A 13713-nucleotide genomic window follows, 5' to 3' on the forward strand; every position below is an offset into this window, starting at 1 on the left:
GACTCACAGCCTCTCAGCCACGCCTCTCGAGGAAGAAACGATGTTTATTCCTAAAAAAAAACAGAAGGCGTCTCCCACCTGCTTCTGTGTGTTTCTCAAAAGAACAGGTGATCCGGTGGGAGGGCGGGGCTGGAGCAGCTGGACCTGCCCAGCCCCACGGGAGCCCCTGGCCTTAGAGGCCGGGACCAGGACGCAGCCACGGGGCAGCCTTGGGGGAAGGCCCGAGCGGACCTCCGCCCTCCCTCTAGGGACTGCGCCTTCCTCTAAGCCATTTTGTACGTCGGTAAAGAGCGCGGAATCTCTTTTTTCTGTTTTGTTGGTTTGACAAACGTCAAAGAAATCAAAGGAGGATGTTAGTTCCTGAAGTTTCAGTTTGCAGTTTTTGCCTTGCTTCTGTTTGAATCTTATAATTAAACACAGCTTTTGATACTTATGGCTGGGTCTTTGCCTTTTCTGTGCTGCAGTGAGCCGGGGCTGGGGGGCGGGGCTCGGGGGCGTTGTGGGGAAGCCCTCGGTGGGCCGGCCGGGCTGGGCCCCGGTGGCCTTCAGCCTGCGGAATTCCCGTGTGGATGGAGGTGTCCGGAGCACACCCGCAGCCTGTGGCCGCTGGTGCCGCCCAAGTGGGGTTTCAGCTTTGCCGCCTGTGGCTACTTGTCCTTACTCGCGTGGGGTCCTCGTGAGGGGAGGGGAGGGTAGCGGAGCCTGCTGTTGGCTGTGTTTGGATACCGTTAGCTTGTCTGTGATGATCTAAGAACCACGGAGGGAGTCACCTGTAGCAGGGCCTGCGGACTTTCTGTAAAGAGCCAGATGGTCAATGTTTGGGCCTTTTTGGGGCCACATGGTCACTGTCACAACCGGTCAACCCAGCTGTGTAGCCGGAAGCATCAGACAACGTGTAAGCAGACAGGCGTGACTGTGGCCAAAAACTTGGTGGACACCAAAATGTGCATTGGTGTCATTTTCACAGGTCACAAAATACCCTCATTTACAACAATTCAAAAATGGAAAGCCCTTGCTTAGCAAACAGCTGAGCAAAAACAGGTGGTGGCCCCAGCCATCAGACCCCGGCAGGTGGTGAGGACTGCAGGCCGTGTGTGGGGCGGGGGCCCGTGTGCTGGCCTGTTTCAGCTTCACACATGGAGAGGTCGAGTCTCTGGGGCCAGCGCCTCCAGGCTCACGCCAGGCTGTGCCACTCGCCACATCACCATCAGCGTCTCGTGTTTGAGCTACAAACAGGACCCATGCTGTGAGCACAGTGATTTTTTTTTTTTAAAGAAGATGCTGGGGGTAGGAGTTTATTTATTTATTTATTTTTGCCGTGTTGGGTCTTCGCTTCTGTGCGAGGGCTTTCTCTAGTTGTGGCAAGCAGGGGCCACTCTTCATCGCGGTGCGCGGGCCTCTCACTATCGCGGCCTCTCCTGTCGCGGAGCACAGGCTCCAGACGCGCAGACTCACTAGTTGTGGCTCATGGGCTTCCCAGGCCAGGGCGTGAACCCGTGTCCCCTGCATTAGCAGGCAGATTCTCAAACACTGCGCCACAGGGAAGCCCCAGTGATTTTCTTTCACTAAGTAGACCAGATCTTATGCATTTCTCATTCATTCACCTGCTCATTCACTCACTGGTTCATTGCACGCCTGTGTGCCAGGCGTCGCTCAGGCCTGGGATGCCTGTGTGAGTCTGGAAAGGCAGCCCATCCGAGGGTCAGCACGGGAGAGGCCCCCAGCTCTGTCTTGGGGGGCAGGTAGCATGGAAGGTTGCTTGGAGGAGGTGACTGTCCAGCCAGAGGGACACTGAAGAGGCTGCTTTGGGCTCCGGTGGGGAGGTGAGAGGAGGTTAGGAGCTTGGCCGGGGAGAGGTGGGGATTGCCAGCCACGTGGGCAAGGCACTCACGGGGTGTCACCCTCAGGTGTTCTGAAGTTCTAGAAAGCCCTTCGGCTGGCCTCGGGGAGGGAGGACGGTGGCCCCCAGGAGCACGGGCTTAACGAATATTGTTGGTGATTGTGACCACGTACCACGCTAAAGTAAGTAGACAGGAATGGGGACCCGGGGCCAGGTGTGTGGGAGCTCTCAGTACTGTCTTCACAACTTTTCCATAAGCCTGAAACTGTTCAAAAATTTAAATTTCATTTAATAAACTACCGTAGTTATTCGCATGCACACTCCTCCCGGCAAGCTGTCTCCCACCCTGAGCATCTGCTCCACCGGGCCCGGGCACCCCTCCCCTGCCCTGTGTCCCAGGTCACCTGCCCACGTGGGCTCACCTGCCCAGGTCATGCCCTCCACCTGGACCTTACCGGCCTCCCGCAGCTTCCAGAAAGCCGAAGGGTCCAGAACCCGATCTCCCCACGTGGCTCCCGCGGCCCCGCCCGCCCACTCCCTTCCCTCTGCTGATGGGACCCACCTGGGCTCCTGACCAGGTGCGCAGGGCGACCCACACCCAGTTGTCCTTTCAGAGCCTCTGGGAGCTGGGAGCGGCCCGGATGAGTCCCAGGTGCGCAGGGGAAGGGGTGTAGTGGGGGGGCAGGCAGGGGAAGCTGGCGAAGGCGGTGCTGTCCGGGTGCGGGGGAGGGCGCCGCCCCCAGCCCCGGTTGATGCCCGGGTGGGGAGGAGGGCGGCTCCCCCACCCGGTGCCGCCCCCAGCCCCGCCCCATCCCTGAGCCTCTTGGAGTCCGGGTCGTTTGCGGAGGGAGCCGGGCCGCGGTGCAGCCTCGGGAGGAGCGCGGTGAGTCCGGGGTCCCCCGAAATGAGGCGGCAGCCCTCTCCCCGCGCCTCGGTTCGCCCGGCCCGTGCGGGAAACGCGTCGGACTGTGTAGACGCCCTCGGGGAGTGTGACTGAGGCCGTGTAGACACGGCCGGGCACCCTGCGTTTTTTGGCACCCCGAGGGCTCCCCAACCCCGACGGCCGCTTTCCCGCCTTCCCACCCATTAACTCGGCTAAACCCGCGGTGGGGCTGGGCCGGCAGGAAACGGCGCGCAGAGCCGGCGGGAAGGTTTCCAGGGATCTGGTGAGGGGCCCCTTGCTTTCCTCCCTGTGGCTTCTCTCAGCCAATTCCTTGCTAGTGAGTAAAAACACGACAAGGATTTGGGGGGTAACAGTTTGGGGAGGGTGTGGTCACAAGGCCTGAAGCTGGGCTGGGGGTCCTATGGGGGAGGGGCCGTAGAGTCCGCTGCCGGCGGCAGGTGTGGCGTGTGAGTGATTGTGCCTGTGATGGATTGTGTGAGATTGGTTACCGGCGCGGGGTTGCGTATGGCTGTGTGGGGTGGTGTCATTGCCTCTGTGTGTGCTGTGTGTCTGTGTAACTAGTGTGTGACCACGTGTGCGTGATTGCACTGTGAGGTCATGTATGATTTTGTGTGTGGTTGTGTAGTTGTGTGTGTGTGTGTGGACGCCCCTTCCCTGTTTCCTCGCCTGGAAAAAGGGGACGGAAGACCCTGGGAGCCCCCAGGACGTGGTGGATAGCCCTCCTGTCCCTCCAAACAGCACGTCAGGTGTTGCCCCTGATTTGCCCGCGGTGACGGACTGGAGAGGGGACCCTGCAGCTCTCCACCCCCAGGAGATCTGCGTGCTGTTCAGCGTGTGCACTTGGCAGGATTCTGAATGTTTAGGGTGTGAAGTGTGGAGCCGGGAGAGTCTTTGAACAGAGGCAAGCCAGGTGACCTTTGATTAAGTCTGGGCACAAGCTGCGCGCGGAGAAAGGTCTGCTGGGGTACCGTGGCTGTCGGTGACAGGGCAGAGGCCCTGGGAGGGACCCGAGGCCGCGTGCAGGTGAGTGTGTCCTTCCTGGAGGAGGACACGAAGGTCTGGGCGCCTCCTTCCAGTTTCTGCAGTCGAGGAAGGAGAAAGAAACCGGCGGGGCGAGCGTGGGGGGTCTGTGGCCGGCACGTGGGGAGCTGGGACCTGAACTGGGGCGTGGCCGCTCGTCATCTGTCTTCCTGCCCTGGGGCAGGGTTTCGAGCTCTTGGTCCCCGTCCCCTGGGCTCACCTGCCTTACCTGGACCACAGGGGCCTGGGGGAGCCGTTCCTGAATTCTAAGAACTCTGTGTGGAAAAGGGAGGAGGGGGGAGGGGGAGGGAGACAGAGAGACAAACAGTGAGACAAAGGGAGAGAAAGAGGGAGAGAGAGACAGAGACAGAGGAGATAGTCTCTCCAAGCCTCAGCGTCCTCATCTGTAAAGTAGGGATCATTGTGCCGGCCCCCTCCCCATGGGAGTGCTGGAAGGTCTGAACTAATTGACCTGAGGCTGTGAGCCCACACAGATTTTAGGCATGAACTTTCTGCTCCTAGCTGCTCGTGTTTCGGGCACCCATCCACATAAAAGTGAGAACGGGGAAACAGCTGTCCCCAGTTATTTGAACATGCGTGGCTCTAAAAGTAAGGCAGAGGGTCACGTGTTCTGGGTCTCTGGCTCGTGTCGGCATCAGGCTTTGCCATTTTTCCCGCTTTACTCTATTAATTAAAAACAGTGATTTCAGAATAATTGTCATTGCAAGGGTGGTGCAGAGGATCCCCGTACACCCTTCACCCAGCGTCTCCTAGTGTTCAAACCTTGTGCCACCGTAGATCAAAACTAAGAAATTGACATTAAAATGAACGTAAACACTCGCAGCCTACTTTGCCTGGATTTCCCCAGTTTTTCCACTAACGCCTCTTCTGTTCAGGGATCCAATCTGAGATGCCCCACCGCATGGAGACCCTGTATGAAATTTTTAAAATTAATTAATTAATTTAGTTTTGGCTGCGTTGGGTCTTCGTTGTTTTGTGTGGGCTCTCTCTAGCTGCAGCGACCGGGGGCTACTCTTCGTTGTGGTGTGCGGGCTTCTCATTGCAGTGGCTTCTCTTGTTGCGGAGCACGGGCTCTAGGCGCGCGGGCTTTGGTAGTTGTGGAACGCGGGCTCAGTAGTTGTGGCGCACAGGCTTAGCTGCTCCGTGGCATGTGGGATCTTCCTGGACCAGGGCTCGAACCCGTGTCCCCTGCATTGGCAGGCGGATTCTTAACCACCGCGCCACCAGGGAAGCCCCCCTGTATTAATTTTAACTTACAAGTTGTAAGTGATTGGAAGTTTCTTTTTTTAATCTACGTGTCTTTATCCGTTTTCCTGGGTATCACTCGTGTTTATCAGCTTCTGGCCTCAACCGCACACCCCCCTCCCCCCAGGATCTCTGACTCCTTTTCCTCTGTGCACGTTAAAAAGCTACAAAAACACGAGATATCATCACCGCAAATAGTTCTCTCACAAACACCTCTTCCTATGAAAACCTAACAAAAAGTCCACAGACAAAAAGGAAAAAAAAAAAAAGGCCAAGCTTATTAAATTTCCTAAAGGCTTGCTGAGTGATTGATTTCATGGAGTTGGGGCAATGGGGGAGGGGAGGTTTCCTGGCTGGATCTGAGCCTGAGAAGTAGGATAGGGAGAAACAGGAGAGGGTGTAGTGTAGACAAGAGATGCCTGTTCCATAGACCAGCGTTGGCTACCATGGAAGCAAAGAAGCAGAGACATACGGGATGGAAAACGGTGATTGTCTTGGATGAGTGGCAAGAGAAAAACTTATACAGAGAGATGGGCAAAGAGTTGAGAGTGAGGAGGGGAAGAAATGTAGGAGCCAGGAGCAGAGCTGGGATGAAGTTTGGGGTTTTATTAAAGTTGATAGTTGACTCTGTTTGGAAAAAAGTGATCCCAAGTGCTGTATTTCCCCTTGGAGAGGCTGAACCACTGTTTGAACCGACTAGATAAAATCGGCCGTTAAAGGCAAGTGGAAGGAACTTCCCTGGTGGTCCAGTGGTAAAGAATCTGCCTTGCAATGCAGGGGACGTGGGTTCAATCCCTGCTCAGGGAACTAAGATCCCACATGCCGCGGGGCAACTGAGCCTGCCCGCCACAACTACTGAGCTCGCACACCTCAACTAGAGCCCGCGTGCTGCAAACTGCAGAGCCCATGTGCCCTGTAGCCTGTGTGCCACAACTAGAGAAGACAAAGCCCACCACCACAACTAGAGAGAAGCCCGCGCACCACAACGAAGAGCCCGCATGCCTCAACAGAGATCGCACGTGCCTCAACTAAGACCTGACGCAGCCAAAAAAAATAAAGTAAAAATTAAAAAAAAAAAAAGACAAGTGGAAGATTCACAGTGGGCGCTTGGTGGGCTGCAGGAGAGAATAAAGAGAAGGGAACAGGATGGACCACTGAGAATAGAGGGTGTGGTTCCTGGGAGGGAAAATGGGAAGCCAGGCAGAAAGGTCCTGGGGCCTGGAGTCTTGTGTATTAGTTAGCAGTTGCTGCATAACAAATTATCCCCAAAGTTAGCAGTCTCAGACAAATATTTATTATGCCAGTTTCTCTGGGTGAGAATTTGGGAGTGATCTGTTGCGGGGGGTGTGGTGGTTCTGGCTGAGGGTCCCTCATAAGGCTGCCTCACCTGAGGGCCTGATGGGGGCAGGAGTTGCAGCTTCCAGGAGGCCCCCTCACGTGGCTCCTCCTCATGTGGACCTCCCAGGCGCTGTTTGAGGCTTCTCACTACATGGCAGCCGGCCCCGCACAGAGCAGGCGAGGGAAACCTCTGTGCCTTTTATGACCTACTCAGGAGTCTCACGCCATTTCTTCTGGTACTTTCTATTCATTAGGAGTAAATCAAGTCCAGCCCACACTCTAAGGAAGGAAACTTAGGCTCCACCAAAGAGAAAAGCGGCAAGAAATTTGTGGACCTCCTTTAAAACCACCACCTCCCGTGACCTTGGGCAAGTGACCCTGCTCCTGTGTGCCTCTGTTTCCTCTTCCATCAGAATGCAGCTGGTCTTGTAGGAGGGTTGTGGTCATAAAGTAGGTAATGCACGTAAATATTGTTTAGTGACATGCCTGCCACGTAGAACATGCTTGTTGACTTATTTTTACTGAAGGCATTTTTTTCCCCCCGGTACATTTCCGTTCTCTTGAGGAACGATATACCAGCTGGAGTCATCAAACCAGAACCCCCAGGAACTGTGAGATCAGGGTGCAGAGTAAGATGACTCGCTTTCTCCATACATATTGGGCTGTACTTGTTCTTGCCCTGGTTCCCTTTCCAGTGCTCAGCCACTTCTCCCAAAGGGACTCGAGGGGACTCCAGGCTCTGCACCTTGGCAGAAACCATCTTAACTTACACCCCCATGAGTGCAGCTGGCGCAGTTCAGGAGAAAACCAGCAAAGCAGGGGATGCAGCGGGGGAAGTGGAGGTGACAGCCATGAGGGTATAGGCAAGCTCATCAGGTAGAGGGCACAGCAGGTGCAAAGGCCCTGAGGCAGGGCCGTCATGTCTCTGTATGGCTGGAGCAGAGGGAGGGAGCTAAGGACAGACAGCAAAGAGTGGGTGAGACCAGGTCACTTGGGGCTTTTGCCCTGAACGAGAGCCAGGCGGAGGTCCGAGCAGAGGTGGATGTGGCCTGGGTCGGGTTTCAGCTGGCTCTCTGAGGCTGCCGTGTCGGTGGCAGCAGCAGGCCCTATGATAAGGCCTGGGAGATCTCTGCTTAGCCCAGGGTAGAGATAGTGCCGGTGGTCCAATCCTAGGTGCATTTCAAAGGAAGAGCTGACAGCATTTTCAGGCCAATTGGATGGGGACTGTGAGAAAGACATCAGGATGACCCTGGGGCTTTGGCGTCCGAGTGATCATAGAAGTGGAAATTCCGTCTGAGATGGGGAAAACTATGGGAGGAACAGATATTCTAGGGGCTGAGAAGGGCTGCCAGTTTGGCATGTGTCAGATCTGAGACGTCTGTCAGTCATTGGATTGTGGTGACAGATTGCCACCAGTGTGGTGGCTTGAAACGGCTCGTGTTTATTATCTCCTGTTCTCTGTGGGTCAGGAGTCTGGGCGTGGCTTAGCCAGGTCCTCTGCTCAGGGTCTCACAAGGCTGTGATCAGAAGGCTGGCTGGGCTGTGTTCTTATCTGAAAGATGGGCTGGGGAAGGATCCAATTCCAAACTCGTGCAGGTTGCTGGCAGATGACCAGGGGCCCAGCTGGTGGGCACCCTCAGCTCCTAGAGGCATTCACGGTTCCTTCCCATACAGCCTCTTCCAGCAAACCAACATATTCACCAGGCCAGCCAGGAGGGTTTTTTGTTTTGTTTTGTTCTGGCTTTTTGGCCACGCGGCGCGGCATTCGGAACTTCCCTGACCAAGGATCGAACCTGTGCCCTCTGCATTGGGAGCACAGAGTCTTAACCACTCGACCACCAGGGAAGTCCACCAAGAGGGTTTTAAGTCTGCTAAGATGGGGTCCTACAAGATATAATTTAGTGATGACAGTGACAACACATCACCTCTGCCATATCCTACTGCCTTTTTTTTTTTTTTTTTTGGCCACGTGGCTTGTGGGATCTTAGTTCCCCAACCAGGGATAGAACCCGGGCCATGGCAGTGAAAGCACAATGCCCTAACCACTGGACCACCAGGGAATTCCCCATACCCTACTGCTTAGAAACAGAGTCCTGACCACAGTCAAGGGGAGGTGATTACACAGGGGCGTGAGCACCAGGAGGTGGGGGTCATTGGGGGAGTCACCTTAGGTCACCCAGAAGGAGGTTGCAGAAGCCAAGCTGAGTTGGGCATTCAGAAGATAAATCTGGCCTGGAGCTTGGAGGCGTCAGGGGTGTTATTAAAACCACAGACCGGATGGGATCACAGGGGCCAGGCGCATATCTGCAGGTAGTCTGTGAAAATGTTTATTTAACCTTCAAGTGGTCTACTTTTTGTTGTTGTCGTTGGCTGTGCCACACGGCATGTGGGATCTTAGTTCCCCCGACCAGGGATTGAATCCACGCCCCCTGCAGTGGAAGCGCAGAGTCTTAACCACTGGACTGCCTGGGAAGTCCCTCTTTTGATTTTTAAAATGACAGCTGTATTGAGATATAATTCACATCTCATAAAATTCACCCCTATAAACCAATTCAGTGGTTTTTGATATATTCACAGCTATATGCAACCATCACCACAATCAATTTTAGAGCATTTTATTGATTTTTTTTTTTTTATGAAGTGGTCTACTTTTTAAACCTAAAAACTTTTTTTTTAACAAAAGGAAACTAGGGGCTTCCCTGGTGGCGTAGTGGTTGAGAGTCTGCCTGCCGATGCAGGGGACACGGGTTCGTGCTCCGGTCCGGGAAGATCCCACATGCCGCGGAGCGGCTGGGCCCGTGAGCCATGGCCGCTGAGCCTGCACGTCTGGAGCCTGTGCTCCGCAACGGGAGAGGCCACAACAGTGAGAGGCCCGTGTACCGCAAAAAAAAAAAAAAAAAAAAAAAAGTTGCAGAAAATACTATTGATCTTGATTTTTTGTTTGTTTTTTATTGTAGTAGAGTTGATTTACAATGTTGTGTTAGTTTCTGCTGTTCAGCAAAGTGAATCAGTTATACATATACATATATCCCCTCTTTTTAAGATTCTTTTCCCGTGTAGGCTGTTACAGAGTATTGAGTAGAGTTCCCTGCGCTATACAGTAGGTCCTCATTAGTTATCTATTGTATATATAGTAGTGTGTATGTGTCAATCCCAATCTTTCAGTTTATCCCTCGCCCCCACCATTGATCTTGTTGACGGAGGTGTTCGGTGTCCCCTGAGGCCAGTGTCTCATCACCCCGCCCCCTGCTTGGCCTGGCATCCTCCCTGGAGGCCCTGCACCTGAGGTTCCCTCTCTTTGGAAACAGACTCTGGCAGGCGTTCGGGTGGCATTGAGGACACGTTGGCTTTACACCGAGACTCTCCGTGGCACGTCAGGAGGCTGGAAACAGACACTGTTCCTGCCTCATTCACTATTATGGCTCAGGTCTCAGGGTCTCCTGGCTGAGCCCTCCCTTGGGACCCCCCCAAATGGCTCCAGACCCTCTCTGGCACGTGAAGACAGAGGGGGAGTAGGGTGACCAGATACCCGGATTTCCAGGTTAAAATTGGAAGAGTCCCGGGCAACCTGGGTTGATTGGTCACCCCATATGGGGGTGACTTGCTCAGTGTCACCCCATCACTGCCTAGTTGGGACGAGAGTCAGGTCATGAGATGACAGTGGGGGATGTTATGGGGGAGGGGGTGCTGTTGCACCCATGGGCTCGGCTGGAGACCTCAGAGCTGACCCTTTGCCGTCTGGTTCTGCAGTCTCTGTGCTGTAGTCATATGTTCTACAGCCCTTTCCTTTTCTTTTCTTTTTTCTATTTTTTTATTTTTTAAGCTTTTAATTTTATATTGGAGTATAGTTGATTAACAATGTTGTGTTAGTTTCAGGTGTACAGCTAAGTGATTCAGTTATACATATGCATGTATCTATTCTTTTTCAAATTCTTTTCCCATTTAGGTTGTTACATAATATTGAGCAGAGTTCCCTGTGCTATACAGTAGGTCCTTGTGGGTTATCCATTTTATTTATTTATTTAAAAAAAACATTTTTCTTTTTTTAATGAAATCAATATTGCTTCTTTGTAAATTTATTTATTTATTTATTTTTGGCTGCGTTGGGTCTTTGTTGCTGCGTGCAGGATTTTTCTAGTTGCAGTGAGCGGGTCTACTGTTCCTTGCGGTGTGTGGGCTTCTCATTGCGGAGCACGGGCTCTAGGTGCACGGGCTTCAGTAGTTGTGGCACGTGGGCTCAGTAGTTGTGGCGTGCCAGCTCAGTAGTTGTGGCTCGCGGGCTCTAGAGCTCAGGCTCAGTAGTTGTGGTGCACGGGCTTAGTTGCTGCACGGCATGTGGGATCTTCCTGGACCAGGGCTCGAACCTGTGTCCCCTGCATTGGCAGGCGGACTCTCAACCACTGCGCCACCAGGGAAGCCCCGGTTTTAAATATAGCAGTGTGTACATGTCAATCCCCAGCTCCCTAACTATCCCTTCCCCCCCACCCTTCCCCCCAGCCCTTTCCTTTTCCATCCCTGTATCTGGGCCCGCACTTCAGATCTTCCAGAAGGATCCGTATCCTTCTGGAAGCTTTCACGGGTCATTCCCGTAACCGGGGACAGCATCTCCCGCCTACTCCTTTCTCTCGCTTTTCTGCTGCACAGTCATTCTTCAGATCTGCCTGGGGTGTTCTCACGTATCTCTCAAGCTGAGGCGGTAACTTATCCTCCGACATTGCTTTTAGAAAAATAAATTAGTCCTCAACCTGTCAAGGGCGCTCTCTCAGCCCAAGGTCTCCGTGTGGAGCCAGCAATCGCCTCTTCGGTTTTCTCTGATTTCTCTTATCTTCCCTCCTTCTACTCTGCTTTTGTATTCCACCCCCGATCTTTGCAAATAATAAAAATAAAGCAAATTCTAGAAGATATTTTGCCGTCTGAGATTAGGGGTGTGTAGGATCTTCTTGAATCTTCCATCCCTTTGCCTCTCTCTTCAGGAAAACACCCACTGGCCCGAGCCGGGCTGTCTCCATTACATCTGAGTGAACGGGGAGAGATACATCCAAACAGGCAGGTTTGTTTTTTGGTCTACCCAACACCAAATAATTTGTCTGAGCTGACTTTTTTTTTTTTTTTTTTTTGCGGTACGCGGGCCTCTCACTGCTGCGGCCTCTCCCGTTGCGGAGCACAGGCTCCGGACGCGCAGGCTCAGCGGCCATGGCTCACGGGCCCAGCCGCTCCGCGGCACGTGGGATCCTCCCGGACCGGGGCACGAACCCGCGCCCCCCGCATCGGCAGCCGGACCCTCAACCACTGCGCCACCAGGGAAGCCCTGAGCTGATTATTTTTTAAAAAACCCTAAATGGACTTTACAGGGACTTCCCTGGTGGTCCAGTGGCTAAGACTCTGCGCTCCCAATGCAGGGGACCCGGGTTTGATCCCTGGTCAGGGAACTAGATCCCACGGGCCACAACTAAGACCAAGCACAGCCAAATAAATAAATAAATATCTAAAAATAAATAAATGGACTTTACATCTTGCTGAGAAGTTTTATTTCAATCTAGAAATAGGGGTGTTTGGGGAAAGTTGGGTTTCAAATGGACTTTACGTTACGACTGAAGACAGATAATTAGCAGGGGATCAATCCAACCTTCTGCTTTTTGTGCCTCAACATTAGATGGAAGATAAAGCAACCCAGAGACGTTGCTACTTGGAGGGTTTTGGTCCACTTCTTGCAAAGCTAATAAGCACGCTCCTGTTTCTCCTTTGGTAGAAGTGTCAGCTTTTCACTCAAGAAACAAACATGTTTTCTGCACCAACTGTTTGCAAAGACTTTGCAGGGAGATGAGGGTAAGGGACAGGTGTGGAAGGCCCTTCTCTGTCCTTAGGAATATAGGAGAGTCTGGAAGTTTCTGTAAACCGGGTGCATCCCTGTGGTACTTTATAATCACTTACCCAGCCAGGGGGTCTGCTGCCTTCATGGCATCACTGTTTTCTACTTGTGTGAAGTCATTTTACCAGCACCAAATGTTCCTCTTTCTTGTGTCCACAGTCACAAGGAGAGACACAGACTTCTACCCTGTCCACTCTGTGCTTATGTCTCTCAACAATTATTTTACGGAGGTAAGATGTGTGCCACATAAAATGCACCGTCTTAACCATTTCTAAGTGCGCGGTTCGGTGGCATTAAGCACATACACATTGTCGTACAACCATCCCCACCATCCATCTCCAGAACTTTCTCATCTTCCCAGACTGAAACTCTGTCCCCACGAAACAGAGTCCCCAGCCCCTGGCCCCCACCATCTACCTCCTGTCTCTATGGATTTGAGTCCTCTAGGGACCTCCTGTGAGTGGGATCAGACAGCATGTGTCCTTCTGTGTCTGGCTTCTCTCACTGAGCGTCACATCTTCAAGGTTCATCCACGGTGTAGTGAGTGTCGGAATTTCTTTGGGAGCAGAACAGACACGGAGTGACTGGTGGTGGGAGCGGGTGATGGTGAATGATGAGCCTGGGGAGGGAAGTCAGGGCCGAGATTTTGAATTTGGTGCTAAGGGCAGTGAGTAGCTACTCATAGCAGGGGAATTGCACGATCGTGTTTGTATAGACCAGGGTCTCCCCCTGAGCACTGCTGACATGGGGCCCAGATCATTCTCTCTGCGGGGGCCACCCCAAGCACGGTGCGGTGATGAAGCGGCATCCCTGCCCCCACCCCCTTGATGCCAGGAGCCCCCAGTCGTGACCACCACAGATGTCTCCAGACATCACCCAGTGTCCCCTGGGGGCAGGCTCAGCCCACATGAGACCCCCTGGTCTAGGCACATCTCTCCAGTTGTCTGAAAAATGGCCAGGTGGTGGCAAGCCTGGGGTTAGCAAGACCACCACAAGCCCAGGGAAGGGGGACAGGTCGTGAGAGCGGGAATGGCTGGGTGGCGCCCCTGGACAGGAGGAAGGAGGTGGAACAGCTAGATTTGAAGGTGACCAGCAAGGAAGAGAAGAAGGATAAAGAAGTGACAGGAGACCCCAGAGGCTGGTCTAGGGTATCGGGGGTGGGAGAGGTGGTACCCGGGAACTCAGGAGAAGGGGGTTGAGAGGCTTGTCAGGGGAAGGACACCCCATCCCGGGGACATGCTGAGCTTCAGGGGGAGACATGCAGGTGTCCATTCCTGCCTGAAGCTCCAGAGAGACATGAGCTGGAAACTTCTATCTGGGGATTGTCAGTGGATAAACGATCCTTGCTGACTTGGGCTCTCCTTGGGAGGGAGGAGGGCTTTTGCACGGACTGTGGTATGGATGCCACTTACAAATAGTTGGACAAGCTTTATTTTATTTATTTATTTTGTGGCTACTTGCATTGTCCCATCGAGA

The sequence above is a fragment of the Lagenorhynchus albirostris genome, chromosome 3, assembly GCF_949774975.1.
Source record: "Lagenorhynchus albirostris chromosome 3, mLagAlb1.1, whole genome shotgun sequence".
Taxonomy (NCBI): Eukaryota; Metazoa; Chordata; class Mammalia; order Artiodactyla; family Delphinidae; genus Lagenorhynchus; species Lagenorhynchus albirostris.